The sequence below is a fragment of the Giraffa tippelskirchi genome, chromosome 5 (genome assembly GCF_054371585.1).
Source record: "Giraffa tippelskirchi isolate mGirTip1 chromosome 5, T2T-mGirTip1v1.2.pri, whole genome shotgun sequence".
Classification (NCBI taxonomy): domain Eukaryota; kingdom Metazoa; phylum Chordata; class Mammalia; order Artiodactyla; family Giraffidae; genus Giraffa; species Giraffa tippelskirchi.
Genome location: NC_137279.1, coordinates 81,982,154 through 81,998,761, shown reverse-complemented (window position 1 = coordinate 81,998,761; position 16,608 = coordinate 81,982,154). Strand labels below are relative to the sequence as shown.

Genomic DNA, 16,608 nt, shown 5'->3' with positions numbered 1-16,608 from the left:
AGTGTGAGCAAGGGCCTTGATGTGTGGGGTAGGCAGAAAAGGTAGAAGAAGTAATTTCTGTATCACCTGAACAGACGTTGGGCAAAAAACAAGGGAGGACGAGGCTGGAGGGGAGGTGGTGGCCTTGACAATTGCCCCAGGTCTGTCTGCTCAGGTTGGTACGGGGAGGTGGGGTCTCAAGAATGATTCCTTGTGGCCCTGTCACCTCCTGCTGCCACGGAAATGCTCCACAATATTTGATGACTGAAAGGGAAAACAACCACAGCCAAATACTGGCTTGTGCTGTACTAAGTCGCTTCAGTTGTGTCTGACTCTTAGTGATCCCATGGACAGTAGCCTGCCATGCTCCTCTGTCCATGGGATTCTCTAGGCAGGAATACTGGAATGGGTTGCTATGCCCTCCTACAGATGATCTTCCGCACTCAGGGATTAAAACCCACATCTCATGTCTCCTGCATTGGCAAGTGGGTTCTTTACCACTAGCGCCACCTGGGAAGCCCAACAAATATTGGCTTAGCATTCTACTTTTCACAGCATACTTAGCTTTTTCTTGGCCGTGTCACGTAGTTTGTGGGATCTTAGTTCCGTGACCCCGGTTCAGTTCCTGGTTCGGGAAGATCCCCTGGAGAAGGCATAGACTACCCATTCCAGTATTCTTGGGCTTCCCTAGTGGTTCAGATGGTAATGAGTCCACCTGCAATGCAGGAGACCTGGGTTCGATCCCTGGGTTGGGAAGATCCCTTGGAGGAGGGCATGGCAACCCATTCCAGTATTCTTGCCTGGAGAATCCCCATTGACAGAGGAACCTGGCGGGCTACAGTCCATGGGGTCTCAAAGAGTTGGACACGACTGAGCGACTAAGCAGAGCACAGTTCCCTGACAGGGGAACGAACCTGCATCCCCTACATTGGAAGTACAGAGTCTTAACCAGTGGACCACCAGGGAGGTCCCAAAACATACTCCTCTTGTAAAGGATCTTGTTTAATCCTCATGATAATCTTATGAAATAGACAGTATGTGCTCCACTTTATAGACAGGGAAACCGAAGCTCAAAAAGGCTAACTCATTTTTCTGAAGGTTCAATAGTTAGTAAGCGATGGAGACAGGTCTTGAGCCTACATATACATTCTGTATGTTTCCTACCACACTCCTCATGGCCATCACTGAGACAAGATGGAGGAGAACGTAGGAACTCTGTTGTTGACACAGTTGAGCTATCATTTTTCTGAAAGACAGAGGGATGGGAGCCTTATGTATCAAGCATCTATTTTTTCTGAAGAATTTTCCAGTACTTGACTCTCAGAAAGACGTGTCCAAGTTGTCTGTAATACATTTGGTAAATATCAACCAGAAATAATTAGCTAATGAGCTACCATCAGTGCTAATTATCTGTGCCAAAAGAGACAGGCACTGAGAAGGAGATAAAAAGTCACAGGAAACTGTCTTTTAGATGGTGGGGCCATGGCCCTGCTCCCCAGCTGGGGGTCCTGGGCTGGCCTGCCCCTCAGACCTGCCTAATGGTCCTGACCATACTCTCTCTGGGGGCTTTGTTTAAAGGGACCCCTCCAGGTGGTCAGTGGTCCCAACTCCCCTCCTGCCTCCAGTTAGTCCTGCTTGTCTTCTCTTCTGCAGACCTTTCACCTTGGATTCCATTCTGGTTCTCTACCTTCATGCTTCAGGCTTCCTTAGCCCGTTCTTGTCAATCAGGATGCAGACCTGGCTTCTCCTTTACTCCATGACCCTTAGTTACAAGCCAGCCTTGCCCACCCCAAACTCCAGTCCTGACACTTGGGAGCCATGGGCATGGTCTCCCCAAAGTGAATTTTGTGTGCACAGCAGAGTTTTTATCTTAGGTCGAACCATCCCAAACATAGTCTCTTAAATTTGCTCACATCTGCCAGGTTCTTTTTGTGTGAAACAGTAAAAGAGTCTCTCAGACATGCCATTCTAAACCACATTTCTGATGAGTGAAGTGATAAGGAAATTGTTTAATACTCTCAACAATGTCCACTCTACACATGAGCACATAGGATCTTGAGGTCTTTTAACTTGCCACTAAGTGGCCAGGCTAGAATTACACCTCCGCCTGTCTGAGCCCCAAGCCTGTACTCTTAAATCCAGTTGGAACTTCAGCAGTGGTTAAGGGTATGTAAAGAAACAAATGCATTGGGCAGCTACTTCTTAAATGAGGCTCTCAGGGAAGCATTGTGGAACAGAAAACTCTTTATGTAATATAAATAAGCAACTGTTAGTTTTCTGGTTTTATAAGTTTCGCTAAATATACATGTCCAGTTCCTTAAAGTGGGGCATATCAGTTTGTAAGAAATGACCCAGAAAAAGTACTGGGCAGAAAGAGGTTGTGGGAAGACATGGCCAAGTCATGTCTCAAGTCTAGTCATGAATGGTGGTTGTGAACAACAGGGAGAATACACAGCTGATAATGAATTCTAATTTTCAAGCAGCTATTCTAAGTCCCTGCCCTTCCTACTACTCTTACCAAGAAGAAAAGGGGTCCTACAGAGACTTGTGGTTGTCAAGGGGGAAAGAGTTGGGGAAGATATGGATTGGAAGTTTGGGCTTAGCAGATGCAAACTGGTATTTATAGAATGGATAAACAAGGTCCTATTGCATAGCACAGGGAACTATATTCAATATCCTGTAATAAACTGTAATGAAAAATAATATGAAAAAGAATTTATGTGTGTTATTCACTAAGTTGTGTTCAGCTCTTTGCGACCCCATGGATTGTAGCCCGCCAGGCTCCTCTGTTCATGGAATTCTCCAGGCAAGGATATTGGAGTGTGTTGCCATTCCCTTCTCCAGGGAATCTTCCTGACTCAGGGATTGAACTGGATCTCCTGCACTGCAGGCAGATTCTTCACCATCTGAGCCACCAGGGAAGCAATGTATATATATGTATGACTGAATCACTTCTCTATACAGTAGAAATTAACACAACATTGTAAAACAACTATGGGCTTCTCTGGTGGCTCAACTGGTAAAGAACCCGCCTGCAATGAGGGAGACCAGGGTTGTATCCCTGCATTGGGAAGATCCACTATACTTCAATACAATAATTTTTTTTTTTAAAAAGAATTCTTGATGCAGGTGTGTGTGTGGGGGGGGGAGGGGCATCTGTTGCTTTTTATTTCCTTTTCCCCTGGGCCAAAAGCAGAAGGAAAGAGGTTGATATGTCACTCCCTGCCAGGTCCTATGGGACCCAGAGCTCACAAAACCCTTTTAAAAGTAGAGGGCTTGCCCTCTTTGCTATCAAATATCTTCCTGGCCCTTCCCACATGTACAGCCTCTAAAAACCTGTGCCACATGAACAGAGGACAAACTCACGAGAGAAAAGTGTGTCAGAGCAATTCTTTGCAGAATAAAAGATTCCTGATCAGCAGAAGCTTTTCAGGGCCCTGGCAATGGCAGGCAAGCGGGTCATGGGGAAAGAGCGCTTTATTATTTATTTGTTTTTTTTTTTTTTTTTTTAAAGTAAGGGAGAGGATGAGCACATGTAGATTAGGCACTGGAAGTAAGGCAGGCATTGATTTTTAGGAAAGATTTGATGCCTCCTGATTGGCTTGATGATAGAAGAATAGGGCTGCAAGGAAGAGACTGCGTATCTGGGGATCAATGACTGCACAGGGGAGAGGCAGATGTGGATGTGGGGAACAGGGGAGGGGGGCACATGAGGAGTGTGAATCTGTGTGTGTGTGTGTATTCTGGAGTCCATGTTTTACAGTGCCAGAGGGCCGGCAGAAGAAGGGGAAGCAGGAGGTTGGGAAGCAGGGCTGATCTCAAACAGCAAACGCTGAATGCAGCCCCACAGCAGAAGCCATTTGAGGGGGACTGTGCCTAGGGAAGTGCCCCTATCCAAGAGAGAAATGGTGGCAAATGATGAACAAACAGGGGTGGTGGGGATGAAAGTCGAGTTGATCCTGATGGAGTGTGAGGCTGCAGCCAGGAGGAGGGGATGGAAGTGGAAGGCCACCACGCCATTACAGAGGCAGGATATGTGCTGTGCTCCCTGTGGGATCAGCCTGCGAGCCTCTCTCCCGGAGGTGTGTGTGCCATGCTGACATCTGTTCTCCATGAGAAGGCTGTGGCAGGCATTTTCCAGTCAAGGTGGACCCAGCATTTGCTGCCCTTGGCCAGGCTACACTGGGGCTGCAATGAGTCTGTGGATTCCTGCTGTCGTGTTCTGTCAGAGAAGACTTCCTTCTGCTTCAAACGGTCTGTACTTTAGCTAGAAGGCTGACGGGGCAGGAGTGTCCTGTAGATACAGGGGCAGAATGTGCCTTAATTCTTCTGAAGTGAACATTCTGGCCTCATATGGATGCTGCTATGAATTGAAATGGTCACATATTCTGAGAGGAGCCCTGAGAGGAGAGGAGGATGGTTGGGGCCACCTGAAGCTGAGAAGTACATGGGAGGGACAAGGCAAGGCTTCTGTTGCAGTGACAGCAATATGAGTGGTACTCATTACTGTGGTTTATGTACCTGTGACATGCCAGAGGGTGAAGAGCATTTTATAGATGCTTCTTCCCTTACTACTGAGAACCATGCTTCTGCACAGTGGGTATTGTTAGAGCCATTCAATATATAAGAACGCAAGCTCAAGAAGCTAGTGAGTCAGAGGTGGCTGAGCTGGTAGGTAAGATGCTTGCCCTCCTCATTAGGCAGGGGACCTCTGTCCATCTGCACCTGCCCTTGGGACCCTGGAGGAGCAAGGCTGCCAGCACACTGGGGGCTCGGGAGGCTTTCCCATTCTCCGAGGGCTTGCCAGGCCCTGTAGTGGCAGTTTCCTCTTCTTTGAGCGTGGTAAGCTCAGTGCACAGGCTTCTCCCTCTGACTCAGCCCCTCTGTGGTGGCAGGCCAGGCCTGGAGGGACTAGGGTGGAGGAGTGCAGAGGTGAGACCAGGGTAATGCGGAGGCATCTGGACGGTTTAAATAAAAGCCAGAGAGGCAGGTAGAGGTGGCAGTCCAAGCGGCCAGTGGGCCCGGAGCCAGGCCAGGCAGGCAGGAGAGCTCGTGGAGATGGAGGAGTCAGAACACACACAGAGGCTGGCCCCATGCTGGCCCGAGGTTCAGGCACATCTAAGGTATGGGCACACTTTACAGCTTCCTGATTGGGCAGCAGGGGCTGTGAGGAGCTCTCAGGAGATGGGAGGTAGGGACTTCACGGGAAGGAAGGCTACCACGAGCATTTTCAGTAGGAGAGGTACAGCTGGGGCCTCCAGGCACAGAGTGCTGGGCAAGGCCCTGGCAGAGAATCCTCACTCCCTGCCTCTGCCCCACAGCTCTTGAGCCCCCGGGGACCCTGCGCCCCTCCCCCCCGCACCCCCAGTCATCCCTCTTGTCACCCAGCCAAGACAGAGGCGGGGGGAAACAGGAAGTGCATTGCCCAAGTGATAGATACAGTTAATGAGGCACAGACCCTCCCCAGAGAAGGCCTCTGGGGCTGGGGCAGAGGAGGGAATCGGGAACCCTTGTGGGTGGAGACACTCCACTGGCAGAGAGGGGCAAGGTGCTGACTCCTGAGGACTGGTGATGGTTAGAAGAAGCACAGAGATGATCAGATCCTAAATGCACAACCTGCAGACAGAAAGGTAATTCCCCAGCTGGCAATGACAACACCTAAAAATACTGAGCTGTGGTTCTCACAGCAATGCTTAACGGCCCACATTCAATCTAGAGCAGCTTCTGGATTATGGGTTAGAGTAAATAAAGAAGATCAGCTATGCAACATAACCATAGCCTTTTAGCTTAAAATGACGTCTGGTACCAACAGAGTGTATGTCTCTAAGAAACTCAAATTGCCAGTCATCCAGGAGACTCTCTGCTGCTCTCAGCAAGTTTTCCTCCTGACTTGTTCTGACTGGTGGGAAGAATACAAGTTTGGACCTCCAGCTTTCCTTTGGTTCCTGTTGTTTGTTACCCAGGAGAGACTGCTGGAGATGATTGGTCACTGGTCAGCAGGTAGATTGGCAGGTCTGGCAGGGGCAGTGAGGTGGGTCTACTCCCACCTGTGGGCCAGAAGCTCACACCACTGGCCAGCCCTAACAGCCTCCCCTGTGCACATCATTGCATACTTGTCTCTTCTCCAAGAGAAGCAACTTTAAGCACTCAGCTTCCTGATGGCTGCTCAGTGGCAGCATTTTCTTTGGAAACAAGGAAAAGTCACTCCATGATAGATCTAATTCCTGGTTCCACAGGTCCTTCCCATGAGACCTAGGGCAGGTTACTTAGCTGCTTAGCTGGTTCAGTTTCATCATCCAAGATGAGGACTAAGGAGAAGGATATCTCTGACTGCCCTGAAGTCATCAGAAAGGACTGCTTCAGTGTTCTCATCCTCTTTTCACCCAGTTGGCCTTCCTGTCCTGAACACCCATCATGGCAGGTCTTTCTGCATCTTACTGCACCCTGACGTCTGCCTCTGGAAGCCAGTCTGCTGCTGCTGCTGCTGCTGCTAAGTCACTACAGTTGTGTCCGACTCTGTGCGACCCCATAGACGGCAGCCCACCAGGCTCTGCCATCCCTGGGATTCTCCAGGAAAGAATACTGGAGTGGGTTGCCATTGCCTTCTCCAGTCTAGTCACCAGGGAAACCAGGCTGGAGTCCTAGGATCAAGAGACAATGAAGAGCTGTCTTCAAAAGGAAAAGAGCAGGATTTGTCTCTGGCCCTCACCCTGAGTATCATGAAATCCTGACTTCACATCCTTCCTCTGCACAGCTGGGCATCTTTGAAGAGTCAGGCAGTAAGAGACTGCAACTGCTGTCTTACTTCTGCTGTTTTGGACGTTATTCATTATCTTTTCCTCCTGTGGCTGAGGCCAAGGTAGGCGGTGAGCAATGGCTGGCTTTTCCTCCCATGAGCGGCTACCCAAATCCCAGCTAACAGTTACCTTCCCTGCTCCTTTCTTGCCTGCTGGACACTGATGCTCTGAGCCCATCCTGTGCACACTAGCTGCTGGCTAGGTGGGCATCAGGCACTTCAGATTCCACAAAGTTGGGGACTCCTCTGCTTTGGGAAAGTAGAGCCTGTGGCCCTCAACTATGAAAGATTCAACTTCTGCTATCTTGTTGGGCAGAGCTCCAGGAAACTGAGCACACCTGGACTTGTGAGGAGCAAGGCAGAAGGTATGGGATGGCATGGCCCGGGACAGGCACCAGCTCTGAGCCTCCAGCTTCTTTGCTTACAATACTGAGAATTAAAAAGTTACAGTTGTGAGCTTGGGCTGGCACTATACCATCAAGCTTCAGGAGGTCCTGTGCCCTACAAGTGTCGACAGGAATGACCAAGAAACCTTAAGGGTCTCTGCTGAGCAAGTATGAAGAAGGATGCCATACCTGTGCCAAACTGAGTGACCAGGATGAGTGTCTTTGATGAGCACATCTGGAGAGTTGAAAGAATTAAGCCTCTTCGTGAAGACAACTGATAGGACTGCTGTAGATAAGAGTCTCCTGACCACCTTGAAAATGCTGGTCTGGACCTGACCCTTCTCTTTCATATGTCCCCTGGATCAAGCAACCATGGGATTTAAGCGGCTGAGATCAGTCCAAAGAATGCACCTTTCAGTGCATCTGCTCTTTCTGTATTAGGAGACCCCAAAAGTATGGTTTGTTAAAAGTAGGTCTCTCTCCAGCACTTATGAGCAGAAATAGGAAGGATAAGACTATACTGGGTTTCATGTTTGTACGCTGCACCCCAGTAAATGGGCCTCTGCTTTCAGAGCTTGGTTGTCAAGTCAAGATGCCTGATATGATGATCTCATCAACGCAGACAGAAAACTAGAAGTCTCAGACAAGTCCAGGACAACTTGTAACAGAGGCTAGAATAGCTGTCATCCAACAAGGACACACTGACTGTGGTTCATGTACAGTCTCTGATGTACCTACAGTTTGTTCTGGAAATGTAATCTGTCTCTTCCTTTAGTTACAAATAACTGGGAATTGTCATTTCTTTTTGGCCACCCAAAGTGGGAGAAAAGTCAAACCACAAGGTCCCAGAATATGTCTTTATAACAGAAAATTGTCAAGTGCTTATGAAACCCAGATGCCTCTCGCACATGGCTTTTAGAGGGGATCAAGTGAATGCAGGTTATTCGAAGTACAGTTCTTAATACATAATAACTACTTGGTAAATATTCAATTATCTAATTTCTTATAATATTTAAAATATAACCAGCCAGAAAGTAGGGCTCCTGGTTTCCCAGAGGCTAATTCATTACCTATGGCTTTCCATTTTTTAGTGCTCTCTGGCTAAATTTCTATCCAGGTCATAGTGATTTTGCCTAAGAGAATATAAATTGAATTCAGTACACTGCATGATCCAGGTTCTCAGAGACTTGATTAATATCAGGAACCATTACTCAGTGCTATGAACTTCCCTGGTGATATTCTGTAATCTTGTTTCCAGAAGCAGCCAGGTCTCTCTGGCGTTGCTGCTTCTGTCTAAATTCTTGGGGTGTGGCAACCCACTCCAGTGTTCTTGCCTGGAGAATCCCAGGGACGGCGGAGCCTCCTGGGCTGCCACCTATGGGGTCGCACAGAGTCGGACATGACTGAGGTGACTTAGCAGTAGCAGTTAGCATCTCCCCACTGGTTCTGTCTACAATCCTATTTCAGCTTAGTCATTCCTTCTCCAGAATAGAGATTACTAGAGATTAGCTTCCTTATTTATTATATTTCTATTATAATCATAATATAATCACAACCCCAGTTCCTGGATAGACACAAAACAGAGAGAAAGGTCGAGGGAAAATATAGTCCCAAGCCCAAAGCAGGGTTCTATGGAGTCCAGCCTATTTCTTCTCTTTTGTTCTTTACCTCATCTGTGTGTGCTCAGCCGCTAAGTCACGTCTGACTCTTTGTGGCTATGGCCTAGGACCCTCCAGGCTCCTCTGTCCATAGGATTCTCCAGTCAAGAACACTAGAGTGGGTTGTCATTTCCTCCTCCAGGGGATCTTCTTGACTTAGGGATCGAACCTGTGTCTCCTGCATCAGCAGGTGGATTCTTTTACCACTGAGCCACCTTACCACTGAAGCCCAATCTTCACCTCACTTCACCCAGTTTATTTTTTTCTTTTCCATTATGGTTTATTATAAGATATTGAATATATTACAAGACATTGAATTATTACAAGATGTTAAATATATTCAACAACACTATATATTCCCTGTGCTGTACAATAGGACCTTGTTATTTACCCATCCTGTATATAATAGTTTGCATCTGCTAATCCAAACTCCCAATCCATTTCCTCTCCCACATCCCTCCAACTTGGCAACCACCAATCTGTTCTCTATGTCTGTTAAGCACTAACCAGAGTTCTTACTTAGGTCAACAATCTGAATTACCTTGGACAGAAACCTCTGGAACCCAAAAGGGTACTTTTCCTCATAATCCTCCTTTAAATGTTGTCAGACCAAGCTCCCGGCCCTCAGCGCTCATGGCACTGCCTCAATAAGATACCTGAGGAAAAGTCCTGAGGGAGACGTTATTTCGTGGATTTCCCTGAAGAGCAGAGCACACACTAATGCCCCACTCCTCTGCAGATGGCTCACCATTCAGGGAGCAGCTAAAATGCAGTAGGTGTTCTGTCACTCCAAGAGGCAGATATTTTTTGAGCTCCTGTCCTCAAATCAAGAAGGATGGGGATTTGACAAGGCCCTGGACCATCTACAATTTTGGGAGTACTTCCTATATGCCAGGCCCGATGCTAAGAATTCTATACAGTCACCTCATTTCATCTTTGCAATGATACTAAAAAGCACAGACTAGGTTACCCCTGTTTCATAGATGTGTAAAGTGAGGCCCAGAGAGGTTATGTAATTTAACCAAAGTCACTAATATGTGCCAGAGCTGAGACATGAAGCCATTAGACTGTATTCTTCGGAAGTCCACTCAAAGTACATTGTTAAATTGGCTAAATTAGAGAGATGAGAGATTAAAAATATGCTTCCTAATTAAAAAATAAAACTACAGAAACTTACTATCATTAATCAGGCTTGGCTGTGCCCTGCCTGATGGTTATTGAGCCTGAAGATAGTCACTGGCCCCCAGACCCTGCATGCCTTGTCCTGGTCCAGGTGCGGGGGTGGGTGTGGGTGGGTGGGCAGCAGATGAGCAAGCTGACTCTCATGATGAGCCTCTGGACCGCTTTGCTGTCCTCAGACAAGATTCCCCTTCTGTGGGCTCTGGACTCACAGCCCTTCCCCATCAGGGTCCTGCCCCGCAACAGGTTTCCTTGGAGACAAGAGACAAGTAGGGGTAGGGGAGGGGGAAGAAGGAAGCTGGATTTGAAATTCCATCTCTCTTATTTGTACCTATATGTTCAGATGACTTTACCGCTCCAGTTTTGGTTTCCTCAGCTGTGAAGCAGAGCTAATTGGTCCATCACAGTTGTGAAGATTACATTAAATGTGTGGTGAGAGAACACAAGGAGAGCTTTGTAAATGTTAGCAGTTAAATATATAACAAGATTCATTCTCATCAGGGTGTGAATGACCATTAGGAGTTTTGCATTTTAAAACATACTTGCATTTTAAAAGAGGAATCTGACAAAAACAAATGAGGCTCGAAGCCCTGGGTTGTTGATGTGACACCAGGAATCCAAGAATCCCATTTATTTCCTCCAGCAGGCAGGCCTGCTGTCCTTGCTTCAGAAAGGCTCTGGCCCTGCTGTGTTGTTCTAGCTGGCCTCTGTGCATTCATACTCAAGTGTGTTTCCTTGAACAGCCTGGTGCACCCACACTCAAGTGTGTTTCCTTGAACAGCCCAGCACAGAAATGAGTTGGTGTTTCCTGGTACAGAGGGGCTGCTGGGGGTGGGCAGTAAGGGAGTGGGGCCAGCACACGGATGAGAGCAGCTATGAAATGTCAGCTCTGCCATGTGAGATAGGGAAACTGGGGGAAGATGCCACCTCTGGCAGGAGCAGTGTCAGGATCCAAATGTATAATCCAAAGAAGGGCAAACACAGGCCAAAGGGAGGCAGCCCATCATAAGCTGTAACACCCCTTACCGTACCAAGAGTCACCACCCTGAGGATGCTTGTTGGCATGCAGATTCTTTATGTAACAAGATGCAGGGCAGTAAAGTAAACCAAAGAGACATCATTTATGCTCTTAATATTCAGGCAAAGGCCCACTCTGTGCTCACTGTATGTTGGGTACCATTGGGGAATATGATATATGATATAAAAAGGCATTTCTAATGCACATTAGAATTTTTGAGGTGCTCACACATGTGTTAGCTAACTGAGTCCTTGAAACAAACTGCAGAACATAGTCTAATGCCTATTTAGAGGTTGAGACACTGAGGTTCAGAGAGGGTACCCTGAATCAAAGTAAATAACAGAGCTCAGGCTAAAGGCCATTTTTTCATTCATTTATTCATCAATCAAAGTGGCTGGGATGTTTCTTAATTGATTTTGGTGTAGATCTGTCATCTTTTAGAAAAGACTGACTGTTCAGGCCAGAGAATCCAGTGGCCTATGAGAGACAGAGATGTCCGTTTGGTTGATGTGGTCTTGCTAGGACAGTGGCTGCTCTCTTGAACACAGAGGGAGGAGTAACAGGTAGAAAACTGAACTTTTACCTACTTCAAACTGTGCCTCTCCTTTGCTCAGCTCCTGTGAGTCCAGAGACCATGACACAGAGGAAACAGGAAGCCCAGCATCACGAATCACACTGGCTGGCGGTGAGCTGCCATGTTACCCACTCTTTTCATCTCCATGACATCTATGGGAGGAGGTGTTAAAACCCCACTTTACAAAAGGGAAAAGCAGGACAGGGACAGGAGGCAGAAAGCTGCTGCATCCTCCCACTGCTCTGCAGGTTGCTGGGAGCACTTACCACTACAGGGCTGCCTACCATCTTGCAAGTCCTTTCCTTCTTTCCATCCTCCTGCTGTCATGACTCTAGTTCAGCCAGACCCTGATTTTGTCTCTCTTGTACTACTGCAATCATTCCATCTGATATTTGTTAAAAAAAAATATGTGTACAGTGAGTGAGTACCAGCAGTGTCCCAGGCTCTGTGCTGGACCCTGGGATAGAAAAAGACACATAAGTTAGTGCCTGCTGTTCTAGTGAGGACAGGACAGGAGAACAGGCAACCCTACATGAGGATGAGCGCTGTCACAGGGAGAAGTCCAAGTGTAGCATGAGTGCCTGGCAGATGCACCTGGTCCAGCTGGTGGAGGCAAGGGGAGGTGGTGCTCATGGTCAAGGGAGGCTGGGGACCTCCAGGATGAGTCCAAGTCAGCCATCTTCCTAAGAATCCCCTTTGAGAGTCCTTTTGAAAATGAAAAACTAAGCAAACCACTCCTCTTTTCAAAACACTTCAGTGGCTCCCTGTCAGCTACAGAATGAAGAACAGACTCCGTAATGAGGCTCCGAAAGTTCTCCATGTTGTGACCTCATCTCCCACTGTGTCCCAATGTACCTACATGCCTGTCTCCTTCAGAGTGGAAACATCCTGGAGGCAGGGTCTATGTCCAGTTGTTCTTTGTACCCAGAACAGGGCTGCCATTTATTTAGGTGTGTGATGGACTTATTCAAATAATGAAGATATTCCTGAGATCTGAGTTATTGTCCCCAGTTAGAGTCTGCAGGCAGATTCTTTACCATCTGAGCCACGAGGGAAGCTCATTGTTCCCAAAGAAAAGGCTGATTCTGCTTTCCTCTGGGTCTCCATATAGGAATGGCTCGAGCCCCTTGCAATTTTGGTCCCTGAGGGAAGAAAAGAAGTTTAATAAGGAATGGGGCATGTGGCTCCTCTGGGATGTAGATCTGCACCCCAATTTCCTGACCTCAGCCTTACAGAGAGTTCTTCCTAGTCTTGACACAGAGGAATCTTGGGTCAGTTTACATGTCTCTGAGTCAGACCAGAGTCCATGGAAATTCCTTTGAGTGGCCTGTCCCTTCTCCACATCCTTGGCATCCTATCCCTAGGAGCCCCAGGCCCCTGCACAGTGCTCTGCACACACCAAATGTTTAGGAAGTTCTATGTGAATACTGAACACTCTTGTCACCAGGATGAGGTTTATAACGGAGACAAATTCTCCTGTACTAATTTTCAAGGAGAAAAGAAATGCACTTCAAGCAGGAAAATTGGACATCTGGGAAGGTTTCCGGCCAGGAGGTTTCCAGCAGGACTTGAAAAAAAAATGTAGTCCATCCTGCATTATAATGGAGTTGGGGTGGGGCTGTGGCCTTTACCACACCCCCTACCCCACACATTTCCCCAGCCCTGTGCTAGTCACCTCGGAGGACACAGAAGAGAAAGGCGTGTTGCCAGCTCAGGAGAGTATAACAATGTGGATTCCTTATTTTGAAAGAGGCAACAATGCAGCTTAGGTTCTTTGTGGGGTTTTCCCCCCAAAACTCAGAAACCGTAACTGTGGCGGCCAGTGTCTTAGCAATGTCAACTTCAGGGCTCCTGACTCCCAGGGAGACAGTCTAAGCGAAAGTCGCTCAGTCCTGTCCGACTCTGTGTGACTCCATGGACTATACAGTCTGTGGAGTTCTCCAGGCCAGAATACTGGCGTGGGTAGCCGTTCCTTTCTCCAGGGGATCTTTCCAACCTCAGGGTCAAACCCAGGTCTCCCATATTTCAGGTGCATTCTTTACCAGTTGAGCCACCAGGGAAGCCCAAGAATATCAGAGTGGGTAGCCTATCCCTTCTCCAGTGGATCTTCCTGACCCAGAAATCTCCTGCGTTGCAGGTGGATTCTTTACCAGGGAAGCCCTAGGAAGATAGTCTGGTCTTATACAAAAGGTTACCCTTAGCATTCTCTAATTGCTAGAATGGAGATGGAGATTCTCCAATTTTGGCGGGGGTGGGGTGGGGGGTGGGGTGGGGTGGAAGGGTGGAGGATGCAAATGAGGGATGAGGAGGGGCATGTGGTACCACTATGCTCTCTAGATGTAACAAGAAAGCAAATTTTGGTGCCTTAACATGGAGCAGCAGGGCTTGTTCATTCATTTGAAAGATATCTGCTGAGTGCCAGGGGCTGTTCTAAGTTCTGAGGTCACAGCAGCAAACAAAACAAAGCTCCTGCCCTCAGGGAGCTTATGTGGTATGAGAAATAGATAATAAATAAACAAACAAGAAAAGAAATGCAAAAAAGCAAAATGGCTGCCTGAGGAGGCCTTACAGATAGCTGGGAAAAGAAGAGAAGCAAAAAGCAAAGGAGAAAAGAAAAGATATTCCCATCTGAATGCAGAGTTCCAAAGAACAGCAAGGAGAGATAAGAAAGCCTTCCTCAGTGGTCAATGCAAAGAAATAGAGGAAAACAATAGAATGGGAAAGACTATAGAGATCTCTTCAAGAAAATTAGAGATACCAAGGGAACATTTCATGCAAAGATGGGCTCGATAAAGGACAGAAATGGTATGGACCTAACAGAAGCAGAAGATATTAAGAAGAGGTGGCAAGAATACACAGAAGAACTGTACAAAAAAGATCTTCACGACCCAGATAATCACGATGGTGTGATTACTCACCTAGAGCCAGACATCCTGGAATGTGAAGTCAAGTGGGCCTTAGAAAGCATCACTACGAACAAAGCTAGTGGAGGTGATGGAATTCCAGTTGAGCTATTTCAAATCCTCAAAGATGATGCTGTGAGAGTGTTGCACTCGATATGCCAGCAAATCTGGAAAACTCAGCAGTGGCTACAGGACTGGAAAAGGCCAGTTTTCATTCCAATCCCAAAGAAAGGCAATGCCAAAGAGTGCTCAAACTACTGCACAATGGCACTCATCTCACACGTTAGTAAAGTAATGCTCAAAATTCTCCAAGCCAGGCTTCAGCAATACGCGAACCGTGAACTTCCAGATGTTCAAGCTGGTTTTAGAAAAGGCAGACGAACCAGAGATCAAATTGCCAACATCCGCTGGATCATCGAAAAGGCAAGAGAGTTCCAGAAAAACATCTATTTCTGGTTTATTGACTATGCCAAAGCCTTTGACTGTGTGGATCACAATAAACTGTGGAAACTTCTTCAAGAGATGGGAATACCAGACCATCTGACCTGTCTCTTGAGAAACCTGTATGCAGGCCAGGAAGCAACAGTTAGAACTGGACATGGAATGACCGACTGGTTCCAAATAGGAAAAGGAGTATGTCAAGGCTGTATATTGTCACCCTGCTTATTTAACTTATATGCAGAGTACATCATGAGAAACGCTGGGCTGGAAGAAACACAAGCTGTAATCAAGATTGCCGGGAGAAATATCAATAACCTCAGATATGCAGATGATACCACCTTATGGCAGAAAGTGAAGAAGAACTAAGGAGCCTCTTGATGAAAGTGAAAGAGGAGAGTGAAAAAAGTTGGCTCAAAGCTCAACGTTCAGAAAACTAAGATCATGGCATCTGGTCCCATCACTTCATGGGAAGTAGATGGGGAAACAGTGGAAACAGTGTCAGACTTTATTTTGGGGGGCTCCAAAATCACTGCTGATGGTGATTGCAGCCATGAAATTAAAAGACGCTTACTCCTTGGAAGGAAGGTTATGACCAACCTAGATAGCATATTTAAAAGCAGAGACATTACTCTGCCAACAAAGGTCCGTCTAGTCAAGGCTATGGTTTTTCCAGTGGTCATGTATGGATGTGAGAGTTGGACGGTGAAGAAAGCTGAGCACCAAAGAATTGATGCTTTTGAACTGTGGTGTTGGAGAAGACTCTTGAGAGTCCCTTGGACTGCAAGAAGATCCAACCAGTCCATCCTAAAGGAGATCAGTCCTGGGTGTTCATTGGAAGGACTGATGTTGAAGCTGAAACTCCAATATTTGGCCACCTCATGCGAAGAGTTGACTCATTGGAAGAGACCCTGATGCTGGGAAGGATTGGGGGCAGGAGGAGAAGGGGATGACAGAGGATGAGATCATTGGATGGCATCACCGACTCGATGGACATGGGTTTGGGTAAATTCCGGGAGTTGGTGATGGACGGGGGGCCTGGCGTGCTGCGATTCGTGGGGTCGCAAAAAGTTGGACACGACTGAGCGACTGAACTGAACTGAACTGAACTGAACTGAAACAAACAGGATAGAGGTAATGAGGAATGGGGCTGCTTTTTAAGACAGAAGTGCAAGGAAGGCCTCTTTGGGAATGTTGTCCCATTGTCATTTTAAGCAAACAACAGAATGAAGTGAGGAAGGCAGCTACTTGTATATGGAAAGGCAAAGGGGAGTACCAAGGCAAAGGCCCCGCAGTGGAAGTACTTTATGCATTTGAGGTCGTCTTGGGGAAGGTGGGTAGAGGTGAGGTCATGGGGGCTGTGGATACAAGGGTGAGGCCGATGTTATGGGCCCTGGAAGCCATTTTGAATGGACTCTGGTGCACCTGAGTGTATCTGATTCTGAGTCTGCTGAACATCTTCTCTGTAGCAGGCATGTCCTAGGACCTGGGGATACTCTGGTGAACAGTCATGGCCCTCACTTTCATGCAGCTTATGGTCTAGGGAAGGGTGACAGACAAAGAGAGGGAGTCCAGGACCCCACTGTCAGTGCTAAGGACGCACTTGGAGGGGCCAAGGGCTCAGGAAAGACCTTCCAGAGATGTCACTAAAGCCGGCAGGAATCCAGTGTTCTGTGT

General features: G+C 47.4%; 1 protein-coding gene across 2 annotated transcripts in view; it reads right to left on the bottom strand.

Annotated features, from left to right (window-relative positions):
- The window catches only part of FAM78B (family with sequence similarity 78 member B), a 95,157-nt gene that overhangs the window by 21,109 nt on the left and 57,440 nt on the right, over positions 1 to 16,608 (bottom strand). Inside the window, exon 1 of one of the 2 annotated variants that reach the window (XM_081491332.1) lies at positions 9,997 to 10,029. The exons of the other annotated variant lie outside the window; for it this stretch is intronic. The gene's annotated coding sequence lies outside the window, so the exon portion shown is untranslated. Of the gene's footprint in view, positions 1 to 9,996; positions 10,030 to 16,608 lie in introns of those variants that run through there. 2 annotated transcript variants of the gene reach the window in all.